This window comes from Lissotriton helveticus, chromosome 6, assembly GCF_964261635.1.
Source record: "Lissotriton helveticus chromosome 6, aLisHel1.1, whole genome shotgun sequence".
In the NCBI taxonomy this organism is placed as follows: Eukaryota; Metazoa; Chordata; class Amphibia; order Caudata; family Salamandridae; genus Lissotriton; species Lissotriton helveticus.
Window position 1 is genome coordinate 1,443,849,539 of NC_136067.1, and position 16,757 is coordinate 1,443,866,295.

Genomic DNA, 16,757 nt, shown 5'->3' on the forward strand with positions numbered 1-16,757 from the left:
ACACTGTAACCATCTTTAAAGAAAATAAAAAAATTGGGATACTTTGTAAATGGATAGCACATTGTGTGACACACAACTTTTTTTTTCCCTTTGAGAGAGAGAACTCTGTTTATTTAGACCATAGTCTTTAAACTCCAAGGATCTCATAAATACATAAAACCATACAAAGAAAAAAAGAAAGAACCTCATTAGCATTTAAAATCACACCGTTTCCTTGCGGCCAGCTTTGCCTGATACATATGTAATAAAACCGTATCCACCTTCACCCCTAGCAGCCGCTACATTTCCAATTTTATAAACCCAATCAAATAGTTTGAAATAGCATAAAACATATTTAAACAATGGTACCAATAGACCCTAAATTTAAAAGGGTACTTTACTCACATCATTCCTCCTTAGCAGCAGTAGTTTAAAACCATTTGATCTATAGCTATCTTTGGGCTTAAGTATTTATATACCCAATAGGGGGATTTAAGGGTAAATAAATCACTGTCCTTGCTTAAATTTTTCCCTTGCAAAATGATTTATACCTTTCATATAATTTCCTAGTGCAATAGCAATATCAAGCCTTTTCATTTCTATCAATAGCACAATGGCTTGGGCTCATGACCTTATTCCATATTGTACGAATACTGGGCGTAAAAACAGTTTTCTCAAATCTAAAACCATAAGGCAATCTAACAATATGTGCAATGTTTCAGACTTAGTCCCAAGCCCGCATTTGCATGTTCCATCGGGATATAGTATAGCTGCCTTTATTTTTCCCTCCATTAACCATGGGTTAGTACCAATTCGTATCTTCAGGATTTCGCATCTAAGCCCATGGTTTGGCAGCGTTTCTAAATATGGGTACCAAGCTACATCCTGCCACGATTTTATCATGCATTGGATCGATTTTTTCTTTCTCAGGTATTCTAGGTCATGGTTCATTGATTGCTTCATGCCTTAGAACCTGAGTGAACTCTTGGTAAAATCTACATCCAGTGGATTCTGGTTTGCTCTCACATTTAAGCTCCCAGTTATAGCCTTAATTTTCCTTCTTGCTTCCTTCGCCCATTTTAGGCTGCTATGCCGGATTTCCTCACTACACCAATGTGAGACTTTCTGCCCTCCCCCTTGATCTTGACGTTTCCAAAATCTTGCCAGGGACATTTGGGACTGGCTATTCCATGCTATTGTTCCTGTCTCTAATTGCCTGCATCATTGCAGAGCTTGGTAGGGACAATAGCATTTTTAAGGCCTTACTTTCCTCCCGATCCCACCCTCCTTTACCACTTATATGGAGAACTTCTACCCCATACAGTACTTGGGGCGGGATCATAGTGGGGGTGGGGTGATCCGGCATGCGCAAGGTAATTAGTATTTTTATTTTATTTTATTTTACCTCATTGTCTATCGACTCCCTCTCCACCCTGCCCTCACCCCCCACCACAACCCCACCCTACCGATCTTACCTGCACCAGCCGCTGCTGAAAGACGTAATCTTATGGAGTGCCAGTTAATAATGGAAAGTAAGAAAAGACACTCCATGATGTCTGCAGTGGAATGATACACCCTAGGTAAGGGTTACCAAGCTATGGTCCTATGGTGGGACAAGCACAGGATAGGCAAGAATACTTTCCTTCGGAAGCTGAGATTCACAAGAAAGCCACTTAATTATGAGCCAGAGCTAACCCGAAGCCCACTCTGTGTGTTATTGTATGCAGTGTTGTCTGTGACAGACAGCTGAAGCTATCTGTGGTGAGAGCTCAAACAAGGAAACAAATCCGCAAAGGTAGACATGTGTTTCTTTAAGTTGCAAGACATGCTAATTTTACTTTGCTTTATATAACAGTTTTCCGGATACCAGTGTTGCCATACCACTTATCTCAAAACCTCTTCAGCTTAGCTCATTCTGAGGTGCCGAACAACTGAATTAACTGCAACACAAACACTCTTTTTAAGCTTTAATATCTGGAAGTATAGCTACATTCAAGAAACTAATTTCCTCATGTTTTACTTTGGTTAGGTGCGTAATAAATTATGGTAAGCAAATAAAAAATAAAGAAAGAAACAGTGATTTATTTTATTGTCAAGGTACAAACATTGGGCCTCATTTATGAGGTTTTGCCTTAGGGCAGCGCCGTGTGCCTACCTGCTGTGCTGCCGTATGGCAAAAGAAAAGGGCAGGAATGCGCCGTACCTATCAGCTACGGCACAATGGGCTGCTGTGTGCCACTGCAGGCACCTTTGCACCATGATGCAAGGGTGCATGCGTTGAAGGGATGAATATTTTTGTGCAGGAAGGGAAACCTTCCTGCACAAAAATAATCATCAGAGGTTTTCTACTCCTTCTATGTGTGCTGAGAATGCAGCTCACATAGAAAAATGGAATACAAGGAGAAAAAAAGCCATTTCTCCTCGCTTTGCCTTCCTTACACCTCCTCTGGAAAAGGGTATGTTTTTGGCGCTGCCTCAGATTCACGATTTCTCGTATATCTGGGACAGTGTCAAAAAGACATGGATGATGCTGGGAAAGCCCACAGCAACAACCATTGCACGCCCTTTTAACGCAGAAAAGCGCATTAACGGGAACAATATTTATGAGGCAGCATTAAGCCCAAAAACGTGGCTTAGTGCTGCGTCGTAAATATGGAGCAGGCTCCTGCACCATGGAACGTCACAAAAAGTGACGTTCCAGTGGTGCAAGAGGTCATAAATGAGGTTCAGTGTCCCTTAGAGGGTGCCAACCACTCATGTTAAGAAAACCACATAAAAGGCCCTGACAAGAAACCCTCTCTTGGGGATCAATGTACTTTGCCTATGTGCTGGTGGAATTTCCCCCAGCTGTTAGAGACACTGGTGGATTTTACACCCCAGATATTTTCTACCAAAGCAGCTTATCCAATGGTGGATACATAAGTTTGGTGGAGAAATCAGTATAGTTCAATTTCCACACTTAAACTGGGTGAATCCAAGTATAAGCTATATGATTGTTCAACTGTCCCTATTAGAACACTAACCACAATATTGGCCCACATCATTTATTCAAAGGGCATTGACATCACAGCACAAGTACACTGATGTGGCACAATACCCTAAATTTGGCAGATTGTGCTGCTATGGTAAAGGAATAAGGGCCCGATGTAGGTCGGTCGGTAACGGCCGAAAATCGGTATTTTCGGCCGTTACCGATCGGAATTGAGCCATCGGGATGTAGGAGCCCGAAATCCGACAAAATCGGTGATATTACCGAATCGGTAAAGTCACCGATTCGGTAGAATTCCGAATCGGAAAAAATAAGTAATCTGAAAATTCTCCGATTCGGTAGAATACCGAATCGGTAAAAATACAGAATCGGTGATTTTACAGATTCGTTAACGTACCGATTCGGTAAAAATACCGATTCCATAAAGGCAGCGATTCGGTATAATTACCGATTCGGTGATAATCCGATTCGTTGTGAAAAACTGAAGATTGAGATGTAGGTAAGCACCGAAATACCGAATTTGCTTCAAATTCGGTATTTCAGATTCGGTAATTACCATGGATTGGAATCAGGTGGTAACCAGGTGCAACCTATAAAAATGGACCCAAAATGCAGTTCTACTTGCAACATGGCAGCTTTCTATGTCATAGCAAGACGGCTACGGCTACAGCAGGAAGGAGAGAGGGAATGGCTGAGACAGGAGCAGGTGTATAGACAGCGGATCACCCTGTTCATGCTCACAGATGCAGAGATCCTACAGAGGTACAGGCTGGACTCAGAGACCATCATAGACCTCATTAGGGACCTCCAACCCCTGTTGCAGCACCCCACCCCAAGGGCACACGCAATCCCTGTGCATGTGCAGGTGCTATGCTGCCTACACCTGCTGGCGTCTGGCAGCTATCAAAGTGTAGTTGCTGTGGCAGGAGGGGTGACCCAGAGCAGCCTGTCAAGTTTCTTCCACAAGTTCCTTGACGCCATGATCCAGAGGATGGACCAGTACATTTCCTTCCCTGCAACCCATGCAGAACTGGTACAGACTAAAGCAGACTTCTACCAGATGGCAAGATTCCCCCACATCATTGGCTGCATAGACGACACACACATTCCGATTTGCCCCCCTGCTGACACGGAATACGTATACCGCAATCGGAAGTCACGGCACACCATAAATGTGCAGGTGATTTGCAATGCCAAGTGTGTCATCACTGACCTGGTTGCGAAGTTTCCGGGGAGTACCCACGACTCCTATATCTTCCAGAGTAGCGGAATTTATGCACGGCTGATGGCAGGGAATTCGGTGAAGGATACCTCCTAGGTAAGACACAGTGTCAGACCCCCATAACCTAAATAGCAGTGTGAAGTACATGTATGCATGTGAGTAATGTTACCCCTTTTCCTTCTAGGCGACAGTGCATATGCCCTCCGCTCGTTCATTCTCACCCCCTACCTGAACCCCTCAACACCCAGACAAAGGAGGTATAACCGTGCCCACAAAAGCACGAGGAATGTAGTGGAAAGGACCTTTGGCATCTGGAAGAGCAGGTTCAGATGCCTGCACAAGAGCGGAGGTGCAAGGCAATATACCCCCATCACCTGCTGCAAGATAATTGCTGTCTGTGCAATGTTGCACAACCTTGCAGTCAGGAAAGGCACTGAGGTTGAGTTGTCCGACTACGAGGACCCTGACGATGACAATGCTGTGCCACTACCACAACCTGCTGGAGTGTCTGCACCAAGTGACGGCAGATACAGGCGTGAGGAGATAACAGACAACTATTTCTGAGTGAGTACAGATGCACAGACAGGTCAATGTATGTTTTTAAAAAAGAAATTTAATAATGTTGCAACAACGTTACTGCACTGATGTGCAACAAAAGAAAAGGTAAACAAGATGTGGTTAAATGTCAATTGTCCGGGTTGCCTCACCCGCCCTGGCAGTCTTATTTTTTGCTGCGCTTAGCAGCCCCACTAGGATGTGGCTCGCCCCCTTCTGTATGACCAGCAGCCTCTGCTGAGCGCCTGCTGCTCCGGCGCGGCTCAGACACTGCGCTGGCCGGGCTGCTGTGGCTGCTGCTGTCCCCAGCCTCGCCCAGGCCCAGGGCGGGATTAACAACTGTGTTCGATATGAGTAGTGTCTCCATGGCGGTGGTAATGCGGGCCATGCCCCTAGTCACCTCTGCCATGTTCTGGGTGAGGCTGGCCTCCCTGTTTGCCCCACGTTGGCATAGCTGGGCGGTTGCAGCAGCAAGGCGGTTGATAGACCTATTCTGCACGCGGGCATCCCTGCGGCGACAGTGCTCGTGTTCATCCATTTTATTGCAGAGCTGGGTGATGGCAGTGGTCATTCGCCCAAGACCTGTTGCAATGTCCTTGTTGCTATCAACAAATGTTTTGAATCCCTGTGCCATCTCTCCCATCTGCAGGTTGTGCAGCCGCAACTGGCGATGGCAGGCCAAGATTGATTTTGCCTGCATCCTCTGGATACTGACCATACTGCCCTCCAGCCCTAGGAACACGCTGCCCTCCTGTGCTGGAAGTGCACTGCTGGATGCACGTGGCCTCCGGGGATTGCTGCTGCCCTGCTGTGTGTGCTGGGGTGCCACAGGTGTTACAGGGTTTTGTGCTGGAGCCTGACCCGCTGCTCCCTCCATGAGGTTTAATGGAGCAACAATTATCCTCCTGGCAGGAGATGTGGCAGGTGCAGGGTGGCTCTGTGGTGGTGAGTTCTCCGGGGAGAACTGCAATGGGGGCGTCTGAGACAGAGACAGTTGGGGGGAGTGTGGAAATGTGAGGGAATGTCCAGTGTCTTCCTCATTGCCCAGGGCACTGCTGTTGTTCTCCTCCTGTGTATGTACACTGGTGCTTGGCACTGCCACCGCACTGGCTGATGGTGCTGGAGCTGGTGCTTGAGTAGCTGCTGCTCCCCCGCCTGATGGTGCCCCTAGGTATAAAGAAGCATTTGTCAACTGAGTGCTAATGTATTACAGTCACTACTATTAAAGCATTGCACATCTCATTACAAATACTTTGATGCAGTATTACAGTTCTTTTTATTATGCTTCTGCAGTGGCATTTTTGGGTACTTTTGCTGACTACATTTAGCATGATGCATTGCTCATGTCTGTTGCTAGCAGTACTGGGCTGGGGTTTGGCTGTGCATTGGGTCTAAAGGGGAGGTGTCTGGTATGGTGTGTCAAGTTGCGCATGCTTCTTACCTGTAGCTGTAGCTCGGGATGAGCTATCCAGGTCCCCAATTCCCACAACACTCGCGCTCTCAATGGTAGTCGCCACAAGTTCCTCCAGGTCAGTGAGGGGTGGTGCCCGGTTCTTGCCTCCACCAGTTAGTCCAGCCTGCTTGTGCAGCTCGGCCAGTTTCCTCTTTGTGAGGCTGCGGATGTCGTAGAACCTCTTTTTGAGGTCGTCCTGGCTCCTGTGGGTGACACCAACAGCGTTTACTCTTTCCCCAATTTCAATCCACAGCTTCCTCTTACTGGAACAGTGAGGGACAGCCTTCCATACAGCTGCCTGTGTACCCTCACCACCTCCTCCACCAACACTTGCAGCTCCATGGTGCTGAATTTGGTCTTCCGCTTGCGCTCTGCCTTCTGCCTCTCAGAGCTGCTTGCCATGTTTCACAGGGATCTGGATACGGCTACCACTGCTGCTCACTGTGGATGCTCAGCTCAGGCTGCCTCTCCAGAAAGTTATGATGAGTTGCACCTGCCTGGGTTGCCACACCCTGTGGGGGAGGGTGCTTCCACCTCATTGGCTGATGTCTTTAGTTTCAGTTTCCTTGCTCGACGAATCGGCATTTACCGATTCGGTAAATGCCGAATCGGATTATACCGAATCGGCTACTACCGATTCGGTAAATACCGATTCGGTATTTATAATGCGTTCCCATTGGGCTTTTGGCCCATGGGGTGTATTGCTATTACCGATTCGGTATTTACCGATTCGGTAGTGGCCGATTCGGTCTATACCGAATCGGTACTTGCCGAATCGGTACGTATCGACTCACGATACCGATTGCTACCGATTCGGTAATTTTCAGATTTTTTTTATCTACATATCATTTTCCGATTTTGACATACCGATTCGGTACGATTCGGTATTTTAAAAACGGTAAATGCGTTTTACCTACATTGGGCCCTCAATTCTGCTGCATGGATGGTTGAAAAATTAACCACCCTAACATTGAAGTTCTTTTAAGAGAGCCGCACTCACTCTATTCTCTATTAATCCCACACCAAAACAATAATAAGTTACTAGTAAAAGATATTGCCTAGACCAGTGGTTCCCAGCCTTTCGATTCCTGAGGACCCCCACTCAGTCACTACTGGAAGCCAGAGACCCGCAAACAATGTGTACGATTTCAATTTCAAACATTTAAACAGTGATTCACAAAAAAGACACAAACAAGTACACACCAAACAAATACTCAAATTACTAAAGATTTTATGATTTTATATTGAAAAAATGTGCAAAAGGCTCTCCCTCCAAAGAAAATTTGGGAACAAATGGTGCATTCTACAACACATTTGTCATTATATATTAAATTGTATTAGCTTTTTAAAGCATAGTAAATGATGACCTGACTGTGCACCAGGATGCAACAGTCTTTTTGGGGCTGTTCAATGATTACTTCACTATCACTCTCCAACAGTGCCTCGCATCTCTCCATAGCCCCTCTGTCACGTGTATTTCATTTGTTTTATAGCACCTCTTATATCAGTGTATTGGAGCACTTTACATTTCACACATACAGAGACAATGATTCATTCATGTGTAAATCAGTGTATAGATAATGTTACATAAGGCAAAGGGGACAACAAGGTGTAGGATGCACATGTCTTCCATAATTGTAGGCATTTTCTGAGAGTGCTTGGTCTGGAAAAGCACACACTCAGGATTCAGAACATAACACAGTGGTTAGTGTTGACTTCAATAATAAGAACGTATCCTACCCTAACAAACCTTTTTAGCAACATCAGGATATCAAAAGACTGGAAAAAACATAACTTGCTAACTTGTATCATGGAGTTTGCTTGAAACTCTTTGATGGCTGTACATAGCTCAGTGTGCTAGATTACAACTGTAACTTAGAAACTGCACAGTAATAAGTGTGACTGTTCTTTAAAATGCATGGTACACAATCTTTGCAGCAGACATATTAACCATCTGCGTTATCATAGATGAGTCAATGTTGCCACTAGACAAAACTCCCATCTCTCTCCAGCAGGTACATTAATCATCAGCGTTATCTTGACACTTTTATTGTGGCCCGAAAACTGCTTATACAAGATACTTTGCATTGCTTTTAATACTGCTGCCTGTGCACCCAGTGGGAGTGCGTCACGGACACCTGGGAGTCCGTCGACCACAGTTTGGGAATCCATGCCCTAGACAGGAAAATCCGGAAGGAGAGCTATAGTAAAAGTAGCCGGAGTTGTAATATATTATTTTGCATACAATGGGGGAATGCTTCCATTTTGCACCAGCATTTGCACCAACAAATCAGTGCAAAAAAACAAATATATCAAGATGACCAGTTCAAAAGTGAACTTTGGAATGGCTGACCAGTATAACAATGATATTTTACACCTGTAGTTGGGTGCACATTTTAGTACAGGTTTGTATTGTAGCCTTTTAAGAAATATGGTCTACATTTTCCAAGGGTTTTCTCAGCTGTAAATCATTTTTATGCATGAGAGAGAAATGTATTAAGCAAGGGCCATAATTATGAATGTTTTGAGTCACCCTTGCACGACGTAAGGTACCGCAATGATGACACAAAACCTAGATGAGATTTACCGAGCCATTCAAGGCCACCTTGAGTGACCCTGCAGTGCTTGGTAAATCTGGAGTGACATAAGGCAGCACAAGTCACTTCCTTGCATTACTCTGCCCCAGGGAGGCATTCTATGGGTGGAGCGTGGGTGTTCCCACACATCTATCCATGGATTTTGGCACATTCCCAGATTTACTATGAGTGGTACACCTGGCAATGCATTAAAATGCTACACCTTCCCAGCTGAGACATAACAAGGATAAATATCGTTATTGCTCCGAGTTTTTTCCACAATCTTGCCTGCAATGCAGGCACCCTTCTCAAGGGTGCCTGCATTCGCGCTAGCCAGCCAAAAGGGGGCCTGGAGCAAGAACAGCAGAGGAATGCACCATATCTTGATAGAAATGGCACATTCCTGCCCACTCCTTTTCACCCAGTGCTGCGCAGCAAGGTGTCTTGTTGTATTGAGGTGCATGAACCATCTGCCTTTGCATGGTTTAGTACATTTTAAAATAGATTTTGCTTCAGGCTGCATCAAAAATGTGACACAACCCAGATGCACAACACTAGTAAATCTGGGCGAAAGTATTTTTGATTCTTTGACACCACTTAATTTTTAAGCAACCGGGGTATGTCAACCCCCCGCTCATGGTCAACGGTGGTGATTTTGCCAATTTATAAAAAAGGTGCTAGGGACGATCCGGGCTGTTATCATCCAATTTCTTTGTTGGACTCTGCTGCAAAGATAATGGACAAAGTAATTTTAGATTGTTTCAGCTGTTGGTTGGAAGAAAAGGATGAGTTGTCCGACCTACAATTTGGTTTTCGCAGGGCGGGGTACAGTGGAACAATGTATGAACCTACTCATGATCACTAGCAAATATACCCTAGCCAAAAAAGGGCGTATGATTTTGGCTTTTATGGATTTAACATCCGCTTTTGATAGGGTAAACAGGTCCAAGCTATGGCAAATGTTGCTTGAAATTGGGATGGATAGGAACTTAGTATGTTTTTTGCATTGGTCCCACCATAACCTGACTGCCTCAGTAAGGTATACTAAGAATGGCTCCCCAACTAAACCCTGGAATGTAAAAAGAGGAGTACAGAAAGGGTGCATCCTTGCACCAGTTTTATTGACACTTTATATAAATAAGCTGGGGGCAGTGCTATCAAACTTTAGACATCCCAAGAGTAGGTTCTAAATTAATTCCAGCACTTTTCTATGCAGATGATTTAATTTTACTTGCCAGGACTCCGATTGCTTTGAAATGTTTAGTTAACACTTTTATTGATTTTATGGTAGGTCTTGACCTTGCGGTCAATTTGACTAAATCTTATATAATGTCACTTGGTAATCTAAAAAGAGCAAAAAAAACCTTCCATGTAAAGGTGGAGTGCTAACTAATGTACCAACATACCCATATCTGGGTGACTTATTTGATGAAAATGGCTCCTGGGTGGCACAGCGTGCTGTAAAGAAAAACATTTTGACAAGAGCAGCTGGAGCTTCACCGGATTTTGCAAGAAGATTAGGGAGCAAACCCATATCACCACTGCTGAAGATCTATAATGAGAAATGTGTCACTATGACAGTGTATGGCAGCGTGGTTTGGGGTTACAAGGAATGCAATGAAGTTCAAGGAGTTGAAAACAAACACCAACGTAAACTCCTAGCTGTCCCTTCTAGCATTCCAGTACAAAAGGGGGTGGTGATGGACAGAGCATCTGAATCAATCAAACGCTCACACCCAGTCAAAAGATCTGGGTTTAATCCATCACCGTTCTTTAACCCACTCTGCCACCCCAGTTCAGACATGGCTCTATGCAAATCAGTCTGACCCTGTGCCTCATGGGAACAGTCCAGCCCGAACTGCCAAGCCATGTCTTCCCTGGACCGGAAACAAGCTTCCGAGGACCGGTTTCTGGCATTCCAGCCGTCTTCAGCCCGGCTTGCTTGAATCCAGTGGCAAAGTGAGCAAGGGACTCACGTCTGAGCATACCCTGCCACACTTATGGCGGCCAAAAGCAGTACAAAAGGGGGTGGTGATGGACGGAGCATCTGGATCAATCAAACACTCACACCCAGTCAAAAGATCTGGGTTTAATCCATCACCGTTCTTTAGCCCACTCTGCCACCCCAGTTCAGACATGGCTCTATGCAAATCAGTCTGACCCTGTGCCTCATGGGAACAGTCCAGCCCGAACTGCCAAGCCATGTCTTCCCTGGACCGGAAACAAGCTTCCGAGGACCGGTTTCTGGCTATCAGCCGTCATCAGCCTGGATAGCTTGACTCCAGTGGTGTGGAGAGCCTGGGACTCACGTCTGAGTATACCCACCACACTCGGGGTGAAAATTGCAAAAAACACAGTTGATGGACAGCATTCCAGCGTTCATGGTACATGAGGAATTTAGGCAGGGCTACATTACAGACAATATTGCTGAAGCACCCTTGATAGGGTTGCTAAAAATTTGGTCTAGAGATAAGCCAAACCTAAACCAAGATATTTTAAAGGACTGTATGATGTTAGACAGAGTTGCAGATATTCTCTGATTAAAATATGTCTCCCAACAGCTTTCAGCTCTCAGGAAACCAGAGCTATTTAATCAACCAAGAAAACTGCACCTTGAAGATATGAAAGCTATAAAAGCACAATTTGTAACGAGGATGCAACTGGATAGGGATAGTAACTGAATTTAAGAAACCTACAAGTATACATTTTATGATTATATGCCCTGGAATGTTAAATGAGCATTTTAGTTTTTTTGTAAATAATCTGCATCATCATTTTCTTTTATCCAGATTCAGACTTAATTATAACCACTGGTCCCTAACTGTACCTCAAGGCTTCCCAAAGTTATGCACCCTGCGACCATGTGCTTGCAATAATTTTTCTGACCAAGACCTGTTGCACTTTATGTTTTTTGTTGTTTTTTGGGTGTCTGGTTTACTGTTGGACATGGCTTGGCAGTTTGGGCTGGACTGTTCCCATGAGGCACAGGGTCAGACTGATTTGCATATGGCCATGTCTGAACTGGTGTGGCGGAGTGAGCTAAAGAATGATGATAGATATAATCCAGGTCAGTTGACTGGGTATGTGTGCTTGCAATGTTCAACACTCCGCGTAGTTCTGACAACCCTAAAGGGAGGGATGCAACCTAGTCACTGAAATAGGGTCAAAGGAGTCAGGGCTGCTATAGAAATTCTGTTAGTCCCTTTTATTGGAAGCATTTCTTCAAAAATCTTAATGTAGCACTGCCAATTGGTAGAGGGGTGAAGTGAGAGCTAAGTGGGTTTGCGGACTCTGTTGCTCAGAGTGCTATGGACCCTTCAGGTGAGAAGAGCCTTTGCCTCATTGTCTTCTTGGCTGTCCTTAACTAGGAGCAGAGAGTTCACATCCCTTTGTGCCTCTGTTTTGAGTGCTCCAGGCTCTGGACTACCCTGCTGTGAGATGCATCATTCTGCACAAATACTGTGTCTTCAGAACAACCTAGATAGACACTTGAAAAGGTAAGCCACTGCAAACCAATTCTGCATACAACAACAAATTCCTGATATATGTGCAAAGTTACAGAGAAAGGGTAGCTTCTTTCAGACGGCCTCTTCCTAAACCATGCTATTCAGAAGACTCATTTCTATAGCACACAGTCTGTCATTTGTGATACAGCATTGTCTGGGCCCACCTCCTTACCATTGATCCTCTGATGGACCTTTCAGATGCATCTGAGAGGTGATGAGAGTTAGTCTTTCAATTTAATCAAAGTTCAGTTAACAGTGCAACCCATTTGGCCACACAATGAGGACCAGGAATTGGTAACTTGGGTTAAGAATGCTTATTGACTTCCCAATCGCCTGTTGAAATTGAGGCAGACTAGTATTAAACAAACAAGAAGTTCTGTAAATGCAATGCAGAAAACTAACATTACTATCTGAAGTTCAGAAAATAGTCTAAGGTTTTCTAGCCTATACTTCAATGATCTAGGATTCCAAAGTGCAGAGGATGGTTAGGAACAAAAGCCTCACAAATCAGGGAATTTCCATGAAGGAAGTCAGACCAGGACAAAAAGAAATCAAGAAAGGAAGTGTTAGCATCTCAGAAGCTCAGTGAAGAGTCTTCTATGGGTCCGGAATAAGTGCTAGCCTAAGCCACACTTAACAGACCCCATTGGCTTTTGCAGCCTGTGATGAAAAAAAACAAATTTTCTGATCCAAAACCGGAACATTTGCTGCATTTTTGCGGCAGGCCAAACATATGCTTGTCACAAAAGTACCACTCGGCCGTAAGTACCACTCGACCATTGGTGGAGACTCTGTCAAGGCACTTTCTGTGACCTGGTGGAGTGCCCAGTTGCAACACACAGTGAACAAAAGGGTATCTGCTGCCAGAAAGTGCATATCTACATTTGAAAACTCTGCGCTCTCTGGAATGCACAGAGCAGCAGGGCGCAAATGGAGTGTCGGGTATATTGGTGACTCGAGAATGGTAGCACAATGGGGGTGAGGAGAGGGGGGCATGAGTGTCCTGGGATTGTTGGGGAGGGATGTTTATCATGGTCTGGAAGAGGAGACACAGAGTCAACATTTTAGAGGGGAGGATGTGGTGTTAGGGACAAAGCTACAGACTTTGCAACTTGGGAACCAGGTTTGAGTCCCGGTGTCGGTTCAACAGCCTGTGTGATTCTGGGCAAGTTTGGAAAACCTCAGCAGCTCAAAAAAAACTTATTTAATGTAACTGGAGCTCATGTAAAGCACTCCAAGCTATATAGAGCAACAAAAACAACAACAGGTAATGACTATGGGTCAGCAGGTCTCAGGAAACAAAGGGCGGGTAGAGGTGCATACATTGCATCAATAAGCAGGGCTCCTGCTTCGCTTAACGCTATAGTGAGCGGAGGCTGCCTGCACATCCAAAGGACAGGCTGTGACAGTTCAGAGGCTGATGCATGGAGAGAGGATGTCTGTGTTGCAGAGATTGTGGGGCAGATTTACGATAACGGGCGCATCCCCGCATATCAGCAGGGATGCGCCAGTTATTATGCGTCACAGCAGACACCTCTTGCACCACCATGGATGCGGCGCATTTATAATGCGGCGCACCATAGGGCAAGAGTAGACAGATGCGTGATGCATCTGCTACCGTAAAGGTGAGGCATTGCTGGAGTCGTAGCTCCAGCAAGGCTTGGGTGCCCCTATGCCTAACATTGCGTCTATCCTATGCCTGCTTCAAGCAGGTGCAGGGTTTTGACGCAGCATGGCCTCAAAAGTGACTGAGTGAAATCTTGTAGATTTCACTCAGCCACTTTTAGGAGGCGTTCCTGCGCCGGAACGCCCCCCTGCGCCAGAACGCCCACATGTGGCGCAGGGCTTTACAATGTGATGCATCTCCAGATGCGTCACGTTGTAAATACCCCACAGCATGGCGCTAGCTTTGCGCCGCCGCTGCGTCACAAAAGTGACGTGACTGCGGCGCAAATGTGGTGTACTGGGCTTGTAAATCTGCCCCTGTGTTTTCATTGCTCCACAAGGAGCCTGGGCATTGTACACTTCATGTCCTTTCGCATTTGAATTCGCAGGCGTGAAGCAGTCTGTGGCAGCTGTTTCCTTAGCTTTACACTGCACAAAAGGAGACTGGAATGGAACTGAAAATATGGAAGGAAATGTTGGTGAATGGATGCATTTGATCTTAAAGTGTATGTTGTTATTTTGTAAAATAAGCATGTCTGCTGAGAAACGTGATGCCATGCTGTACCTTGGATTGCATCAGGCCATCAGGAAGATTCATAGCGAAGCTCTGTCATTTCACACAGATGAAGGATTTGTCCTTAAACCATTATCAGCACTCATTTAGTCAGTACAGCCAGACCCGCTCCTATTTTGGTTTATACAAAATTCTCATGAATCTTGGCACACTTCAAAAATCAATTCCTTCATCCCTGTAAACTAAAATTCCCATGCCACTACCCCACACATTGGCATAGTTAGTATGAGCTAGAAGGAACTAAACACACATTTTCTTTACATTATCATAAAACATAATTTTGTTTGAATTCGCATTGTGGAAACTTTCAGCCTGATTCATCAAGCCGAATTGCGCTCGCAAAGGGCCAGTTTCTGAGAATCTGGCCCTTTGCGAGCGCAATTTTTGCATTTGGGATTCATCATCCCAAATGCAAAAATCGGTAATTGCTAATTCGCTAAATTGCGAGGAATTACATTTAAGGAATCTCTATTTGAGATTCCTTAAATGCAATTCCTCAACCATTTTTAAATTGCGAAAATGCAATTTTGGGCCGCTATTTACCGAGAGGTCACACCTCTCGGTAAATAGCAAAAACTTAGAAAAATGCTTTTAAAAGCATTTTTCTAAGTTGCATGTTGCACACACACATGTCCCTTGGACATGTGTGTGCGCAACACCTGTTTCGATTTGCATTTTAGGGGTGCTACAGGGTGTCCTTTGGACACCCCTGGCACCCTTTCAATCGCTATCTTATTTGCGAGTAGCAAATTGCTAATCGCAAATAAGGAATACTCCCCATTCATTCCTATGGGCCTGGAATGAATGGGGAGTTATTCCTTATTTGCGATTAGCAATTTGCTACTCGCAAATAAGGAATGTGTAGGAATCGCTATTTATTTAACAATTCCTACATGAATACCGTTTTGCGAGTCCTTAATAGCGATTCGCTATGATTCGCTATTAGGGGCTCGCAAAACGGCCCGTTGATGAATAAAGCTGCAAGATCCTCTACTCGAAAGCTACTGCTATCCAAAGATGAGTGTTTGGTTTGCTTATGTCTCTTTGATTACAATACCTTCACCAGCCCCATCCCAATTATTTTCAAAGAAAAATGGGAGTGCTCCTGAGGCCACGCTCACATCCTCCCACCTGCCAAAAATATAGCATAATAGGGAGGTGTGGCCAATGGCCAATAGGTCAAGGGAGCCATGGGTCAAAAAAGTTTGTTCACCACTCAATAGAGTCTGTAGAAAAGGGGTTCGGTGAAGCAGCCCAGCAAGAGTTAAGAAGGACTCTCCAAGGGACTCAGGAAGGATCTGAAGTTAGTCCAGGGTGAACAGTATATTATAACGTGCAAAGTCCACTAGGAAGCACCCCCTTGATCTTCCCATCAGGGGTCTATTGTCCTTGTCAAATCCCCAAGTTGCAGACTCCAACATCTACGGATTGTCCCACACTAGACATGGGAATTACATCTCTTTCTCAGGCACACGTAGATTGTAACAATTACTCAATGGGCCTGTTTCTCCATGTACCTTCATTAAGGTCTTCTTCTTAGGTTCTTTCCCCTATCTCTACTACAGTAATGTATCTGTTCTAAAGTAACAATTCTTGTGATTACCTGCAAGAAATGAAGTGTTATCAGAAAATGGAAAACAGACTTTTATGTCATGCAGCATGTTTAAATCCAGGCCTACACTGTTAGCACTAGTTAAACATTAATTTGATGTTGTACATGTAATATGCATGTGTACATTTCAACATAAATGAATATGTTTCTAATAAGTTATTGAATTCATACTATGTGCCACATACAGTTAGTCTTAAAATATATCAAGTGTAAGCATGACTAAGAACTACCATTTAAATGCATATACGTGTCACATTGGTGCCCACATTACATATATTTATTGTTTCAATTAAGATAACGTTCTACATACATTAGGGCAGTTTAAATCACAGTTTCAAGTCATTATGCGTTCAATCACACATTATAGCACACATTTAAAAAAGTTGGGTTTCTTCTTCAGAGTATTTTATTTATTTAATGTGGATGGTTTTATATTAATCAAGCTTCATTAAAACATCTTAATCAGCATGGCTAAACACATACTTATGAGTAGATTTCTTATTCTACATTGAATGCACTCTTTAATGGTAATGAAGAGTGAAATATTTCATTAATTGTATTGTATTGTAATTGCATTTATATAGCGCTTACTACCCCTTACGAGGCGTCAAAGTGCTTTTTCGGCA